The following is a 6,288-nucleotide window of genomic DNA, read 5'->3' on the forward strand; positions in this document are numbered from 1 at the left end:
ACTCCTGAAAAACAACCCCTTCACCAAACTTCACATTTGGCACTATGCAGCCAGACAAGTACCGTTCTCCTGGTAACCGCCAAACCTAGACCAACAGATTGCCAGATGGAGTAGCGTGATTCATCACTCCAGAGAACGCATCTCTGGAGTGTCCAGTGGCGTGCTTTATACCACTGCACGGCTTGAATGAAGCCATGGAAACCCATTCTATCAAGCTCTCTGCGCTCTGTTTTTGTGCTAATCTGAAGGCCACATGAAGTTTGGAGGTCTGTAGTGATTGACTCTGCAGAAAGTTGGCGACCTCTTTGCACTATGTGCTTCAGCATCTGCTGACCCTGCTCCATCAGTTTATGTGTCACTTTGTGGCTGAGTTGCTGTCATTCCCAAACACTTTCATGTACTTATAATACAGTTGACAGCGGAATATTTAAGAACGAGGCAATTTCACAAGTGGATTTGTTGCACAGTTCCACACTGGCATTCACTGAGCCCCTGAGAGTGATCCATTCTTTCACAGATGTTTGTAAAAACAGTCTGCATGCCTAGGTGCTTGATTTTACACATCTGTGGCCGTGGAAGTGGTTGGAACACCTGATTTGATTATTTGGATGGGGGAGCGAATACTTTTGGCCATATAGTGTATATTCTACTGTTCAGACCACACAGCCCGGTACAGCAAAATCTCTAGCCTTTGAAGATAAGAAGTATGTTTGAATGGATCCTCTTTGCGTAAATCTCCCACTGGAGTCTCAGAGTCTTGCTTAGAGCAAGACGGGAACGGGCGATCGTTAATCACTGTTTAAGAACATTTATATACCATTCCATTTAATTATCTCTTGTCTCTGAAACAGTGGGACTGTCAAACAGAGTATTTGCGCAGACTAACTGCCGGCGAGAGTTCAGCGGTACGAGGGGTTATCTGGGTCAAGTTCTTCATGACCGTGCTTTTTTCGTCTAAGAACTATATGCCTTTTCAAGCAAAATAATCGGAGACCATTTGGAATATATAATGTGATCAGACAAGCTTTGCTGTGTGAAAGAAAAGTGTTGAACATGGAGCTGGTTGATACAGCACTAAACAACTCAGGTCTAAAATCAATTCTTGATGAGCAGGAATGGTGAGGGCAGTGACGTGCGGTGACGTCATCACAGTCAGATTCACAAACATATGAACCCTACAGAGTAGCTTATTCACCATTTTATTGGCAGCAGTTGACGTGTTTTGTGTGAAATATCATACCAGCATTCTTTACATATACAAACTGTAGCATAGAAAAAAGCACATGTAAAAAAAACATTGTTATCTCTTACCTTTACTTATAAATGAAGTCCATGCGCCCCTCCTTCTGAAGCATCGGTAACTTGCTTTTAGAAGTCTTCTGTTTCTTTCTTCAGTTTTAGAAGTGTCTCCGTCTCAATGGAAATCACTTCCGGTGAAGACAGCCGCCTTGATCCGATTGCATGTTTTGAGTGTTTTCGGCGCCGAGAATGACCGCTCCTCCGATGCTGTCGTAGCCGGAACGGTGCCTCAGGAACAGTTTGAATGAGATCCTTCTGGGCCAAAAAGTTGAGAAGCTGCCCTGGAGATTCACATTCATTCCTCACCGTTTATGAGCTATGTGATCGGCAAAAAAATAGTTGGATGGCTTCACTTGACTTGTTAATTGTTTACCGTAGCTTGCTATTGCTAATTCTATTATCCTGTAGCCGAGTTGTAAGAAGGATCCCTGGGATCAGCGGCGCCCTCTACCATGAGGCACCGTCACTGCGTGCCTCACTTAATGTCCCTTCGCAGTCGTTTTACAATTACGAGAAATACGAGAAACACGTTACAGTTGTTGACAAAAAACATTTGACTCATCAACTAAACTATAGAAATTTAGTTGACATATTAAAAGTGTTTTTAATAGTGACATCCACAGAGACAGCACTATGGTGTCAGTGCATAGCATGCCAACACAGTTAGCAGAATCATTGCGCAATCCATAGCGAGATCAGCTAGTTGTCGCGTCACCGCACGTCTCTTCTTCTTATTCGAATGGTAAATGTGAATGTTTTTTAGCGATTTCGAAAAAAAACAACTAAAAATGGTGAGGCTACGTGAAAAATAACTTTATAGTGCAAATCACTGAATAAATATAACCATTTAATTTATTTTTTTCATTTTGCATTTTTTCTTTCCATGATGACGGGTGAGGCCCGGCCTCCCCTGCCTCTACTGACTGCACGTCACTGGGTGGGGGCCATCCAGACCCCCTGTGGAGGGGGTCAGTATTTGGAGGTTGCTCTCAACTCAGTTGGTGTTAAAGCAGGTCCAAAGAGCAAGAAATAATTGTTGACATTTTGGTTCTCAGAGATACTCCTTTCATACTCTTGCTCTTGTTAAATGTAATTTTTTTTATAAATATATAATTTCAAATGATCAAATGTAAACAAGGAATGCCATCATTTCTTGACTTCCCAGGTGGCAGAGGTGAGTGCCATTTTCTTTTCATCTCTGTGTGTATTTTTCAAATTAACTGCAGCAAGACTGCTAATGTTGCTGACAGATGACCGGTATCAGATGCAGTGACGTGCGGTGAGGTTCATGGCTGGTGAGGCACTGACATTTACTGTAGCTTGCCTTTGCTAATTATATTATTCTGTGGCCGAGTAGTAAGAAGAATCCCTGGGATCACCAGTGCCCCCTACCATGAGGCACCGTTACTGCGTGCCTCACTTAATGTCTCTTCGCAGTCGCAGTTTTTGATTGCTCAGCACAAGAAACACGATACAGTTGTTGAGGAAAAACATTATAGACACCAGCTAAACTATGGAAATTTAGTTCATATATTAAATGTGTTTGAGCATGTTAATAGTGACATACACAGAGACAATACAGTTAGCGTAAACATTGTGTAATCCATAGTGGGCTCAGTGGTTGCTGTGTCACCGCACGTCTCTTCTTCATATTTAAACAGTAAATGTGATTTTTTTTTCCTGGCGATTTTGAAAAAAAATAACGAAAAACGATGAAGTTACATGAAAAATAACTTAATAATACAAATCACTGAATAAATATAACCATTTAATTAATTTTTTCATTTTGAATGTTTTTTCCTTCCATGATGACAGGTGAGGCCCGGCCTCCCCTGCCTCTACTGACTGCACGTCACTGATCTGATGTAATTTTATCTGGAAACAGCAGTTGAGGCTCATTTAGTGTGTGCTTGCTCTAATCGGATGGTTACTCTGTCCACTCAGCCCCTCCAGTCAAAGTGCCGAAGTGTCCTTTGGCAAGACACTGAACTCCCCAGTTGCTCCCGGTGGCCTGATTGCTGCCTTGCATGGAGGTGCTGCCATCATTGGTGTGTGAGTGCATGTGTGTAATGCTGAATTGCAAAAAGCACCATATAATTAGAAAAAAAAATTACTATTTACTTGTGTGTTCCACAGGTGGCAGTGGTTTGCGCTTCGGCGCTGCACCAAAGGACCCTTGCTCGATTCCAGGGGACCTTTCTGTGTGGAGTTTGCATGTTCTCCCTGTGTCTGCGTGGGTTCTGCCAGTCTAAAACATGCAGGTTAATTGGGAAAAATTGCCCTGAATGAATAAGCGAGTGGTTGCCTGTTTGTTTGTGCACACACATATATATATACATATATATACATATGTATATATATTTATGTGTATGTGTATATTGTATATACATGTGTGGCCCCTGTAATTGAGGGTGTACCCTGCATCTCGCCTGATGCAGGATAAGCGTAAGAAGATGGATAGTGTGGTCAAAAGCTTGGTCAGAAATGGAAAGATGCTCATTTATAAGTAGGCTATATTTTATTGATACTCATTATGAATTTTCACCAGGTCTACAAAGGTACAAGTCTGTTTTTGGCTCTGCAAACATGCTCAAAACACAACGAAGCAACTGCACTCGCTCTCACAAACAACGCAGTAAACAAATGACATGTTCATATACAGTATTCAAATACATAATATCCCTCTTATAGACATATTTAGAAAAATATAAAGTCCTAACTTTTCAACTTATGACAAAAACACGAGAAAACGCATTGATCCACATAAACTCTGATGCCCTTATTTTTTTGAAAGAGAACAAATGTATAATTGATACATTATTGTGTATAGGAATGTGGGTTTGATATTTTTTCCAAACTACTGTAGAATATATGTTGGATTAAGTGCTGTTGTACACCTGGCATAAGAGGAAATACCCGCCTCACCATCACTTTAACACGGGCTCTTTGGTGAGTGTATCTATGTGTGTGTGTGTGTGTGTGTGTGTGTGTGTGTGTGTGTGTGTGTGTGTGTGTGTGAGGAGGGACATGCTGCATATTGACAAGGGGTCACAAGTCAACAAGATTCTTTAGTGACGGGTTTCACACCAAGCTGTGTTTACTATACAAAATTACATGGAACTCTTCCGGGCCACATTTATTCAGAGGTCCGGCAATGAAGGTGGTCAGTGTGTGTTTGGAAACGTATCATTTATGACTGACAACTTTATAGCTTCCAGAGTTTGTTTAAGCCAGTCAAGATAGTTTAAGTTTAGATTTGTTTGACACCTGTATAATTTTACCTACGGTGTGACTGAGGCCTGCATCTTAACTTGAAAAAGAAACCATTTAACAGTTGCTTTTACTGGTTTTCTGCCAGACATGTATATACAGTAAATGGGCAATTTAATAGAAATGGAAGTAGACATTGGAGATGGCTGCTGCTTGGTTTTAATGCCAATATAGTCTTCATTATGAATGTTTATGTTTTTTCATAACATATGTATTAAAATATAATCTCAGATGGGTTTTGAGAAAATTGCTGCTGTCAGTCTTGCAAATGTTATTCCGGTAATTAATGTAAATTCACCTGGATTAAAAGTTTCGCTAACCTCATCTTGTTAATTTCATTTTATTGATGTACTCAACATGTTTTGAGGCTGAGGGAATTTGGTTCATCACCACTGTTATACTACTGAATGTCTACCACAGATTATAAATAGCAATTTATAGATAGATAATGTGTGCAAATATGGTAACTTCATGTCAAATTAAGGGCATTAGACGAGGGTAGACGCACCAGGACAAAACCTGGGGGTTAATAAACTTCTCAACAATTTTTGCCAAAAATACCATTACCAATGATCGGAGCAATGGCTGGAACAGACCTTTGAATGACTCTGCTTAGTTGTATTTGTCCTTTCCAAGAACAAGGATATAGCTTCCCCTACTATATCTGTTTAACCTGAACCCCACTGAGCAAAAATGTGTTTTTGGAATAATTTCCAAAAAACACATTCCTCTTTCACTTTTGGAAACAACCTGAAAGGCTGCAAATAACATAAAAAAAAAAAGAAAAAAAAAAGTTACATCCGGATAAACATATTGATGTATACATTTTTTGATGAATTCTTACGTTTTATGATTTCATGAGGGTCACAACAGCTGAAAGAAGCCTTGTCGTCAACGAATGTTGATCGTGGGTTGGTAAGACCATCTGTTTAGTTGTAATTGCTTTTGTTCTCAGTGACACAGCTCTCAGCAGACTATGGGAAGTTACAGGAGATGAATGACCAGATGAGGAGGAGAGTAGACTCATTACCTCCTCATTAATGCCAGATGCCAATGCCAAGGGGGGTCAGATGGGAGATGAAGGACATCACTGGAACAGATGCAAAGCCAAGATTGGATCAAATGTCCAGCCTAAACAGATTTGCTGTGTATCTGTGTATGTCTGGGAATTAAATAGAGAGGCGCCCACAGTTGGGGACTGTAAATGACAGCGCATGTAATCCAAAGCCTGGAAGAAGAGGTTGAATAAGGTAAAGGAAGGTCGATGGTCGGGCTTGTATTTTGAATTTCGGGGTGTGACAGACACTTTACCGAATCCATTTTTGGACAAAAAAATTACAACTCTCCGTGTTATAGATAAAGAAACCCACAAGTGCTGTTGAACGAGGGCACTGTAATCTGTCTAGATTGGTCAGAACCTGTGCGGCAGCACCTCAAAATAGTTTTTGTCCAAAGAGAGCAAAAACCCTTAATGGAATCTTTAATGCAGCATGTCTCTCTGACGCGTGTTGGAGAGATAAACTAACCAACGGTGCTGTAAATATTAGCACAGGGGAGGTCTAAGGGCATGTGAGTGTGCTAATGTGTACATGTAGCGGCTGAGTATGTCCACCTGTCCGGGTTGCAAAACTAAAACATCGGAACTATACGTTCTCACAAAGCCTGCGTCATATTTCAATGAACCTGTAGAAGAGTCTAATTTTGGGCGCGGCCTCATCG

This window comes from Fistularia commersonii, chromosome 12 (genome assembly GCF_037954325.1).
Source record: "Fistularia commersonii isolate RoL2024-O1a breed Wild chromosome 12, RoL_Fcom_v1.0, whole genome shotgun sequence".
In the NCBI taxonomy this organism is placed as follows: Eukaryota; Metazoa; Chordata; class Actinopteri; order Syngnathiformes; family Fistulariidae; genus Fistularia; species Fistularia commersonii.